General features: G+C 46.0%; 1 long non-coding RNA gene across 1 annotated transcript; it reads left to right on the forward strand.

Annotated features, from left to right (window-relative positions):
* Positions 1-4,259: 4,259 nt before the first annotated feature.
* Positions 4,260-10,934, forward strand: LOC121014653 (uncharacterized). Its single transcript, XR_005783336.1, has 3 exons — positions 4,260-4,746; positions 7,768-7,879; positions 10,531-10,934. It is a non-coding gene; the product is annotated as an uncharacterized LOC121014653 (long non-coding RNA).
* The last annotated feature ends 957 nt before the right edge of the window (positions 10,935-11,891 follow it).

Consider the following 11,891-nt stretch of genomic DNA (forward strand, 5'->3'; position numbering starts at 1 on the left):
GGAGGAGGAAGAGGAGAGGAGGAGGAAGGGAGGAGGAGGAAGAGGAGAGGAGGGCAGGAAGAGGAAGGGAGGAGGAGGGGGAAGGAGGAGGAGAGGAAGAGGAGGAACAGGAAGAAGGGGGAGAGAAGGAGAAAGAGGAAGAGGAAAAGGAGGAGGAGAGGAGGAAGGAGGAAGAGGGGGAAGAGGAGGAGGAAAAGGAAGAAGGAGAGAGGAGTCAAGATGAAGCTGAGGTAAAATTAACATTGCTGTAGGGAACACCTGTGAGAGAAAGCGCTGCCCAGGGAGGGCCTCATCACCTCTACCTGCCACACACCTGAATTCTCCAGCTGCACCAAACGATCGAGTCACCCAGAATGCCCTTGCCCTACTTGGCCGCCTACAGAACTCATCTTCATTCTTCAAACCCCAGCTGAGACACCACCACCCGTTGGTGGCTTCATGCTACAGCTCGAACGAATCATTTTGCTCCTTCTGCACCACTCAGGGCCTGGCGCCCCATCCAGGGCGCGGCTTCCCGACCCGTTAGTAGCACGTGTTGTGTTGCTAATAGGTTGTGGGCCTGTTTGTGCGCTTAGGCCTCTAAGTGTCCCGGTTGGGCCTAGGGCAGCTGAAGCTCCTCCTGGCTGGTGCCCGCCAGCTGTGAACAGCACATCCGTGGAGCTGGCGTACCACACCGCACAAATACTCTCATCTTCCGTATGCGCTGTGCCTGGGGTGGGGGGGTGGGGGGGGGATATCCTCTGTTAATCACCCAGGAGGCTAAATGGGAACTGTTTTAGTCTCAGTTTCAACCGAGGCCCCAAAGCAATAGATGAACCATTCCAAAATGAGCTGTAGGAGTTGCGAAAGTGCTTATGGAAACCAGTTTTCTACTCTCCGCCACCACCCACCTCCAGACTATAAAAGATGACAGAGAGGCCGAGAAAAGAATTGAGGTTTACAGTAGAGCATTTTGTGAGAGGAAGCTAAGCTGCGCATCCCACCCAGAAGAGTGGGATGACTGCCCTCCCTCCTACCAAGGTACAGGGGCTTTGAGGAAGTATTTGGAGGGCTAGCCTCCCCTGAAGCTTGGGGGGCGGGGCATGGTGGCTGGAGTCAGGCTGGAGTCTAGAGGGGAGAGCCTGGCTGGTCTGCTGCTCTGATGGCAAAGCAAGGAGAGGTGACTGCCGTAGGATCAGCCGGTGCTCAGAGTCGGGGCCCTGAGGACTCAGTGTTTCCAGAGGGTTGTATGAAAAGGGTTGTATGCCACGTAGAGAGGGAGGAGCCCCTAAGGGGAGGTGACTTCAGATTCCCAGGAGCTGAGAAAAGTGGAAAATGAGCAGCCAGACGAGATGCATTCAGAGCCTCAAGGGGTTGCAGTGGAGATAGGATTGTGGCCGAACTGGGAATTTGGACTTGGAAGGTCTTGGAAAAGCAATGGAGTCACCATGCAAGAAAAAAGTGGCTGGAACACTTGTGGGCCAAGAGAGTGCAAATCCACAGCCACGTGTAGTCCTAGTCCTATAAGAACCTCCTGGCTCCCCGACTTTCCTCGTCCTCCTCCTCTCCCCGACTCCCAACCCTGAGAGAGTCAAATCCACAGGAGGGGTGGGTGGGGTGAGGGGTCCCTTGCTCCTGCAGACATTGGCCTGAGGTCAAGGCAGGGGGACAGGAGTCAGGCGAAATTGTACTATTAAATGAAGTGTGAAGCTTCTGATTATTACACTTGATGAGCCATATTAATTACTGAAATGAGTGGTGTTTGGAGATCTGACTGGGGCACTTTTAACATCTAAATGTGATCAGGAAAGTCCCGGCACCCTGAGTTCTCCCCGGGACGGAGAAAGGACATCTCTACCAAATGCACAACAGGGAGCTTGAAGATACGAGCACACTTGCCTTCTCATTAACGCCCTGAGGAGCCTGGCTTGTCTGTCCTAGCCAGTGTGACCCGTCTCCTTTCTTCCCCCGACCATTCAGAGCTCCTCGAGGGTGGGGACCAGGCTTACACCTATCGGTGTCCTCAGATTGGGTGTCATGCTTGGCACCCAGCATGGGGCATCATGGAGTTTCGTGGATAGATCCAAAGGCCATCGTGTCCTGCTTTGTTTCTGTCTCTTTCTTCCCAGTTTTCTCAGTTTGGGCCTCACCTCCGTGCCTTGAATGAATTCCACGTGAAAGGGGATGTTGGGCACCCTCAGCCCCCAACTCAGCCCTGAGGGCCTCCGGGCCAGTTTCTGTGGTGGCTGACACCCAACCCCGGTTACCTTCCATGGCAAGCCCACCTTTATCCCAGCGCCTTCTGAAAGCCTCATCTCCACTTTCCTGCTCTCAATCCCGTGGTCTGTTTCCCGTCTCCCCCAAAGTTCATGGCTCCCCACCACTGCCAGCTTCTCTGTTACCACCTGAACACTTCTTCCTCACACACACCGGTTACACTCCACAGCCCTTCTTCACCGTCTTCACTCTGGCCACGTAGAGTGTCCCGTTGTGGTGCAGGCGACACTATAGTCAAGGGAAAACGGGCACGGCCACAGAACTGCCCTGCATGTAAAGCAAAGGGGAACAGCGTGGCACCCTCTGAACCACCGCAGGCTTCAGCTGTGTCTGCCTCCCTGCTCCAGACTGTGGGTGCTGCCGCGCTCCTGGAGGGGCCCAGCCTCTGAGTTAGGACTCGATTTAGCCACCGAGGGAGGTGTGTGAGAGTGACGGGCTCAGGGGCCTCGTCCATTCATCCAAGGGCAGCCCAGGGCATTCCTTATTCATGACTCTGAGCTCTGTGTTTTCTGCTCAGCTGCATCTCTGCTGTCAGATTTGCTGGACTGGGGGGCTTGCTTTTCCTGGCCTGTACTACCCACGGGAGGCCGACTCTCCTGGGCTCTGCTTCTCCCATGCCAGAGCCCTGGCCCTGGCCCCTGCCGCCAGCCTCTCTGACCCATAGGAGCTATAGGATCTGCTAACCTAGTTTCTGAGCCTGGATCTTTCCTGGCCATCCCTGTTCAGTGGCACCCCGACCCTGGTGTGGACCTATGGGTCATGAAATCTTGACGTAATTGAGTTTGTATTAGAAAAGATGAGGACAAAGTAGGAGGTGAGAAAAATCACCTGATGGTGATGATCATCTGAACTGAGCTGGAAGGAAAGTGCCCCTGAGGCACCAGATCAGAAAACTCCCCAGGTTCACTTGTCTGTCCCCAGCTACGACACACTGGTCATGACCAGCTGCACCTATCTGGAGACTCCGTCAAGACCACAGATGAGAAAGATTGTCTAACGAAGCATGCTTCACAATGACAAAACCCTGGCAACAGAGGTAGAGTTGTGTCTTTTAGTCTGGCAGACACCTCACTTTGAAATTACTAAAACAATCATAAATGGAAACCATGCTCCCTGAATCTCTGAGCTACATGAACGAAATCTCTTAATTTGATAGGTTGTTGTTAAGGGGGTAATTACTTACAGCGAGCAAGGGAAATGACTTCCTCTTCACCAAGCAATATTGGAGAAAACGGGAGACCTTTCTTATAGCATACGTTCCATGTGTTTTTCCTCTGGGGATTGGCCACCAATATTCCTTCAGTTTCTCATTGCCGAATACAAATCCCCTCATGCGCCTTGCCAGCTGCCCCTCCCCTGTGGCATGATTCCCTGGAAGGAGGCGGGGGACAGCGCGGTGGCGGGGGAGGGGGGAGCCCTGCAGGACCACAGCACAGACGTGGGCAGGTCTGCACCAGGGGCCCGGGATTTGCCCTGGGAGCTTCTAGCCCATTTCTTCATGAGCCCAAGTTCTGGGATCTAGGTGAGGCCACACATTGGTTCTTCCAGTAGCCCTCTCTTTGGCACTTGGGGTGCCCTCATCAACTTGGGGCACCTGCCAGGGATTTCCAAACCCCCGGAGGATTATATTCTTCTTCTTTAGTCCTCATACCACCTCCGCTTTCCAAAACAGGAAAAAACATGGCACCCTACACAACACCACACAACCTGGCACCATGACTTCAGGGCCACTCACAAACTGCTCACATCCTTCCAACCCCTTTAATGGGGGGCAAAGGCTCTCATCCCTCAAATAGAAATAGGGCTGCAGTGTGAACCAAAGCTTCTCAGGCTCTGTTCCAACTGGGTGGACAGGTGTATTCATAAATTGATCACCTCAGCCCCTGGGAGCTGGCCTCCCCTCTGTGGGGAGGTTCTGAAGAGGGGGGACCCAAGTTCTGGAGATATTCCCCACTTCCTCGTCTTGTTAGCTGGAGCCCAGCACGGTCCACAGGAGGGGCGGCTGTTGGGCACAGGGCCGTAGGCTGTGCTCCACCACTGAGCAGGGCGGGCCCGAGTCCTGAGAGCCGCCACCATTCACCTCCCGCGCCCAGCACTGGAAATGGAAGATTTCCTCTAATTCTGACTACCTCGCAATCCTTCCTGGCCGCTTTTTGTTCTCTGTTTCGACCCGGGGATAGGGTCTGCTTGACCGACATCAATGCCCTTCCCTTCCTCTGGCCTGTGCTCAGAATTCAATAGCAGGTGGAGGAGCACCTGGCTGTGCCCTTTAGCCTGGGGTCCCAGGGGAAAGGGCCTCACGTTTTCGCTCAGCAGGAAGACTCCAGAAATAGCAACCACGGTTTGCTTTGGGGGATTTTATAATACAGGTTTCCTTCCCCCTCAAAAAAGTGAAGGAGTACTTTCACATTAAAATACATTATATTTTCTAGGCAAGAGCTATCCTGCCTTCCCAGCAGCAGTTTTCAAACATTTGAGAGATGTTAGCTGGTGAGTCAAATCTCCCTTTATTCTTTCGGTTTTTCTCTCACTCTGAAAATATGTGTATATATATATGCACACATTACACTTGGAGGCATATTTTCTGAGATGTAAATAAGTAAGGCAAGTGTGTGGCACTTGGAATTCTGGTGCTTAGAAGAGACGGTATGTGCTCTTGATTCCAACACACAGTTAGCACGTTGTCACCTACCTCACACGCGAGCATCTGTTCCGTTCATCTGTAACCCACCTCTGCTACCTTCGTCTGCACTTACCCATCTGATCAACAAGGTGCTTGAGCTACCATCCCGCTCCCACACTTGCTTGCGGATGGTTCCCAAGGCCAGCAAATCAAATCTGAGGCCAGGTTGCTACCTATATCCAAAGAAATGTATCCATGTATATTTTGGGTCCATTTTACAGCTGTTTGGTATAACTATTGTCAAGGAGAAATGAGCAGGTTGGGTATCATAAAATCAAAAACAGAATAACATTTGAAATTGTAATGTATGTCTATTTTTTAACTTACTTTTGAAGCACGATCTTTTTTATTTAAAAATTTTTTTTAATGTTTACTTATTTTTGAGAGAGTGACAGAGTGCAAGTGAGGGAAGGGCAGAGAGGGAGACACGGAATCCCAAGCAGGCTCCAGGCTCTGAGCTGTCAGCCCAGAGCCCAACGTGGGGCTCGAACTCACGAACCATGAGATCACCTGAGCCAAAGTCGGATGCTTAACCCACTGAACTACGCAGGCTCCCTTGTATGCTTATTTTTTTTTTTAATTTTTTTTTCAATGTTTATTTATTTTTGGGACAGAGAGAGACAGAGCATGAACGGGCGAGGGGCAGAGAGAGAGGGAGACACAGAATCAGAAACAGGCTCCAGGCTCTGAGCCATCAGCCCAGAGCCTGACGCGGGGCTCGAACCCACGGACCGCGAGATCGTGACCTGGCTGAAGTCGGACGCTTAACCGACTGCGCCACCCAGGCGCCCCTTGTATGCTTATTTTTAAAAATTAGGAGAGTCCTATTTTGATTTGGGGACTGCTGTGCTGGTCTTGGAGTCTTCTCCCACCAAGTCTGGGAGGAAATCGACTCTTTCACGTGGTGTTTTGGTCTTGGCCTTGGCACGCCTCGCTTCGCTCCCCTCACACACAGGCAGCGTCCTTTGCACATGGCGGGGTTGTCCTGCGGAAGTAAAGCTAGTGTTGCGTGCTAAATTCCATTGCAGACGCTCTCCTAGCAACCCAGTGACACTAACAAACCCGACAATAACGTTTTGTCTTTAGCTCTATAAAGCAACGTGGCCATTAGTCTCACCAGAAAACTCAAAAGGATATTTTGCAAGTGGAGAGTGATTGGAGCTGAAACTTTGGATCCGTTGCTTTTCTCCCGTCTGCTCATATCAAACCGGGCAGGCACCAGATTTTCACTTCGGGAGCAGGACATACCCAAAGGAACACCGGATAGGGAAAAGAGTCTGGGAAGGTCCTAGTCCCGGTTAGTGAGCTACCTGTGTTCCCTTGGCCGAGTCGCTTCAACGCTCGAGCGCTCGGTCTTCCTCATCTTCCAAATGAGGTCTTATTTCTTAACACTCCATAGTGCCTGTGGATGGGCCTACACTTGTCCTCCTGCTGAATCAGAATCTCTGGAACTGTGTTCCTCCCATGTTACTTTTAACCAAAGGCAAATGGAAGACATTGCTGAGCAATTGTAAAGACGCTTATGTAAACAGCTTTGCAATTTTGTTTGCTCAGCACAAGAGGTTCAACGTACACTCAATATACACCATGTATTGCGGGGAACAGTGTTTTCTCCGGCAGATTTTATAAAGGGCTAAATCAACCCATTTTCTTTGCCGTCTCTGATTAGCCCTCCTCTGTACAAGACTATATATCATGCATCCCTATCAGTAAAAAACTTTCGAGCGTGTACATCCAACATATCTACATACTTTAAAAATATTTAAGGGACGCCCGGGTGGCTCAGTCGGTTAAGCGGCCGACTTCGGCTCAGGTCACAATCTCCCAGTCTGTGAGTTCGAGCCCCGCATCGGGCTCTGTGCTGACAGCTCGGAGCCTGGAGCCTGTTTCAGATTCTGTGTCTCCCTCTCTCTGACCCTCCCCCGTTCATGCTCTGTCTCTCTCTGTCTCAAAAATAAATGTTAAAAAAAAAATTTTTAAAAATTTAATATTCATATCTGTATTTACTTATATACTATATTATACTTTAATGTTAACATATTATAAACATTTAAATATACTTAACATGAATGTTTTAAAAGGAAAAATGTTGAAATAACATTTTAAAAAATCTGATCAGTGAAATCTTGGTTTAACACGTGCTAGAGCAGGGTCAAAAATAATTCAAGATGTTGCTTTTTTAGTTCACTACATTTTGTTACTTTGTTATAATAAATGAAAATGTGCTTCACCAAGATATGTAGATTCGGGTGGAAGAAGTACCTTTTTTTAAACTACATTTATTAAATTATGATACTGATCTTTTAAATTCCATCCACTACTTATTCCAAGATTTGTTATGGGCTAGTATATTTCCAATTTTCTAAATGTTCAATAGTTGTTGCTGTAAATTAACTGGAAAGTGTGGCATTTCTTAATATTTTCTAACGAATATTCAAAATTCTGCATTTGGATAAAATTCTTCACTTGGAAAAATTGGGGGCATGTAGAAAATTCTGTTTCTAAGATTTTTGTGTTGTACAGATAATAGTTTTTATATTTGTTTCTGCCAATAAAAGCCACATAAATTGGAAGTATTTTCTAAACATTCGTTTTCAAAATACTCTCTCCATGGTATGAATTTCTTTCAAAAATTATTACTTTTATCACTCACTCAAAAGCCAGTGTATTTGGAACATTTGTACTTGTAAAAGAATAATGACCATTTCAAGTTTAGTAGTATTCTTAAGTGCTTTGTCACGAGATAACTTAGAACCCTCTAAGGGCCCAAAAGATTTTTGCGGTCATTTCCCCAACTCATTAAGGTTCCATTTCTTTTTTCCTTTCAGTTCGTCACAGTGATGACATCCTGTAACATTTTGTGGACTTCTGGCTCATCTGTTTTTGCTGCAATGGAATCCTTGTGACTGAAGCAGTCAATGAATGTCATAGGAGGGACAGGTCTGTGCGTTTTCTTCGATTTCTTTGCTTTTCAATTTTCTCCAAACTGCCATCCTGTTAAGGAGTACACTTGTAGGGATACCACCATAGCCCCATGTTTTCTCTTCTTTTAATTTAAAAGAAGTTTTTTAAGTTTATTTATTTATTTTTGAGAGAGAGAAAGAGAGAGAGACAGGGAGTGCCAGGAAGGGACAGAGAGGCAGCCCCCCCCCCCCCCCCGCAGGAGAGAGAGAGAATCTTCCACGCCATTAGCTCAGAACCTGACGTGGGGCTTGAACTCAGAAATTGTGAGATCATGACCGGAGCAGAAGTTGGAAGCTTAATTGACTAAGCCACCCGGGTGACCCCCCCCCCATTTCTTCTTAATTAAAGAAACCATTCATTGTTGAGCATGAGTCTTCTTCTCGTACATCTTTTCTTTGGCAGACCTTGTAGAAGCATTTCTGCATGTATTCCAATATTGAAATGGAATCAAGCAGCCCATTGACAGAGTCGTGTCCGAAGCATCTCAACTTTGATTCTTCAGTGACAATTCATTAAGCGACCATCTGCGGTTTTTCACTTTTACTAACACTTTCTGTCCTCTAAAGAGTTTTCTAACTAGAGAGAGCATTGAAATGTTTCACCACTGCCTTATGTAAATTATTTCTCTCCTGCAGTTTTTCCAATGGTATATTTGCTGTAAGAGAAATTTCAAAAGCAGCTTTTAAATATGTGTAAAAATTTAGTAAATTGTTCTTAAAATCCTGAATTGAGGGGCACCTGGCTGGCTTAGTCGGTTGAGCATCTGACTTTGGCTCAGGTCATGATCTTGCAGTCCGTGGGTTCGAGCCTTGTGACAGGCTCTGTGCCGACAGCTCTGAGCCTAGAGGCTACCCCTCCCCTGCTCGCATTGTGTCTCCCTCTCAAAAATAAATGAACGTGGGGCGCCTGGGTGGCGCAGTCGGTTAAGCGTCCGACTTCAGCCAGGTCACGATCTCGCGGTCCGTGAGTTCGAGCCCCGCGCCAGGCTCTGGGCTGATGGCTCAGAGCATGGAGCCTGTTTTCGATTCTGTGTCTCCCTCTCTCTCTGCCCCTCCCCCGTTCATGCTCTGTCTCTCTCTGTCCCAAAAATAAATAAACGTTTAAAAAAAAATGAACGTTAAGAAAAATAATGATAAAATAAAATTAAAATCCTGAATTGAGAATAACGCAACTTTATACTTCAAACGAAACCAGAGGCATGGGCATGTGTGTGTGTGTGTGTGTGTGTGTATGTATATATATATATTCTGGATTATTCATTTCCAATAACTCGCTAGTCATGATAATTTTGTTCTATCATCTTCTAATATTGCAGAGAAACACTATACACTTAGGTCAACATTCACTGTTAACAATAATGAATATAAAAAGCTATATGTCAAAAAGAGTTTTTAAAGATACTTTTAATTTGAGATTATATTTAGTATATTTTAGGTTTACAGAAAGATTGCTAAAATAGATCAAAGAATTCCCATACAGGCTCATGCAGCTTCCCCTAAAGTTAGCCTCTTCTAACTACAACATATGTATCAACACTAAGAAATGAGCATTAGTAAAGTATTGTTAACTATAGACTTTATCAGAATTTCTCCAGTTCATCCATTATTGTCCCTTTTTGGTTCCAGGATACAATCCAGGATACCATGTTACCAAAATTGTCAATAGTCAGTACCACATACTAATTATGTGAAGATCTGTTTAGTTAAAACAAAATAATATTATTTTCCATTCCAGTTCACCAATAATGAGTTAACTACAAAATGATACAAGATGCTAGAAGTGAGGGTGTCCTTGTCCTTGTCAGTTGTGTTGTTGAATTAGGCTTCTCTCTTCTACTGTACTCGAAATGAGGCAGTCTGGCTCATAGATTAAGGGCCCAATCTCCATATGTTCATTAAATATTGGGTAGTTTTCCTTGTTTTTCCTTTTATAAAGACAAAAACATGTATGCATAAAAACTGTCAAATTTCTTTTCCATAGTAAATGTCCTTGCTATAAAGATAGGGCGAGTGAATCTCTTTTGTCCCCTCTGGAATACACATACCTCATTTTGTAGAACACTGCTCTGTATTATATATATGCTCCTCTGGTTGTCCAGAGAATTTACCCTAAACTCCTACTAATATTTATAAAGCCTAAACTAGGGAAACTGGATAATTTCAATGTCTAGTTCTCTACTGGCCAATTCCTGTACTCCTGATTTGTTGATAGGTAATAAACAATTACTGAGTAACCTGTTAAGGCAGTTAGCATACACAAATAAGTTTCTCCAGGAAGCACTCCTTAACCTTCCCTCAGCAAAGTGTTAAAACTTCACATACTTTTGGCAGGGTGGTGTAATAGCACCCATCAAGTCACACTACCAAGACTGCCTACCCTTCATGGTTGGGCTAGCTCAGGGGTTTAATGATGGAGACTGGAAATGAAATCCTTGATAGCTATTTCATTCATTTATTGAGAAGATAAATAATGTCATGGATATAGGCATGTGCTACCTGATCATTCTTCAAGAAAGAAGGACTTTTTTCCCCAGCTGCTGAGAATGTACTAGAAAACCCTGTCAACCCTCTTTGGAGTTTGCTTCAGTTGAAAAAAAGGCACTTCACTGAAGGTCCACTTTCTTCCAGGGTTAGCCAGCATCCAGTGACTGATCAATCGAGGGTATGAAGGCCATCTGGAAGACTCTGAGGGGCCATCCCAGCTTCAGGGTTCCTCAGAGGGTTGACTGAGGTCTTTGTTGGGATCAATCACAGATCAACTTCTGCCTCTGCCCAATTCTGCTTCCTCCTCCTCCCCTACAAGAGCGCTTTGTAGTAAACATCCTGTGAACTAGCCTTCGCTCAGAATCTGCTTCCAGAAAAACCAACCTGCCACAGCTATGAGTGGGCAAAATTCAAAGAGTACAAAGCAGTATGCAAAGGAATATACGCATACCAACATCTCTGGATGCTTCCAGAGATGGTCTTATGTGCATGAATGCCATGAAAGTACATATGTACATGTCTGCATATTTTAGCCATTTTCTTATAAAACTTGTACTTATACAAGTATAAGTACTTATACAAGTATAAAACAACTTATACTTTGAAAAATGTATATCTTATTTAAAATTTTTTAAATTTATGTTTACATACTGATACATAAAGTTTTAAAATTACTGCCTAATATCCTATTGTATGGATATACCATAATAATAACTACCATCTGAGTGCCAGCTATCTGCTGGGCACTTATGCATGCAACCTGTGTATTTATTCAACACGTATTTACTGGGTCACGTATTTATTTATTATTTGCCAGCCACTGTTGTAGGTGTGAAGGATATGAGCAACTATTATCTCATACTTCAATTCAACCTTAAGAATAACTTTACAGGTGAGAAAACTAATGTTTAAGTAGTTTGGCCAAGGCCACATGAACTAGTAAGCAGTGGTACTGGCATCCATAACCGGGCAGCTGGTCTCGGGGCTTCTGTTCTAGTGTTACCTCCTATACTCCACCTTATTTATCAGTACCCTCTTTTTTTATGTTTATTTTTGAGAGAGAGAGAGAGAGAGAGAGAGAGAGAGAGAGGATGCCAGTGGGAGAGGAACAAAGAGAGAGAGGACACAGAATTCGAAGCAGGCACCAGACTCTGAGCTGTCAGCAAAGAGCCTGACAAGGGGCTTGAACTCACAAACGTCAAGATCATGACCTGAGCCGAACTTGGACGCTTCACAGACTGAGCCACCCAGGTGTCCCTATCAGTCCTCTATTGACGGACAGTTGGGTTGTGTGCAATTCGTGGCTATTATAAACAATGCTGCAGTGAACATCCTTTCTCGTGCATCTTTGGGTGCTATCTCCCCACTTTTAAGAAGGACTGAGAAAGGGAAGCAGGTGAGCTCATTATTTATTTAACAGGATACCTGTTAGCAGCCCTGGCTCATTACCCAGAACATTTTTAAAAGGTGCCTTTCTTCAAAGCAGGGATTTAAGGAATCAAAAG

This window comes from Herpailurus yagouaroundi, unplaced genomic scaffold, assembly GCF_014898765.1.
Source record: "Herpailurus yagouaroundi ecotype Mexico unplaced genomic scaffold, PumYag 203, whole genome shotgun sequence".
Lineage (NCBI taxonomy): Eukaryota > Metazoa > Chordata > Mammalia > Carnivora > Felidae > Herpailurus > Herpailurus yagouaroundi.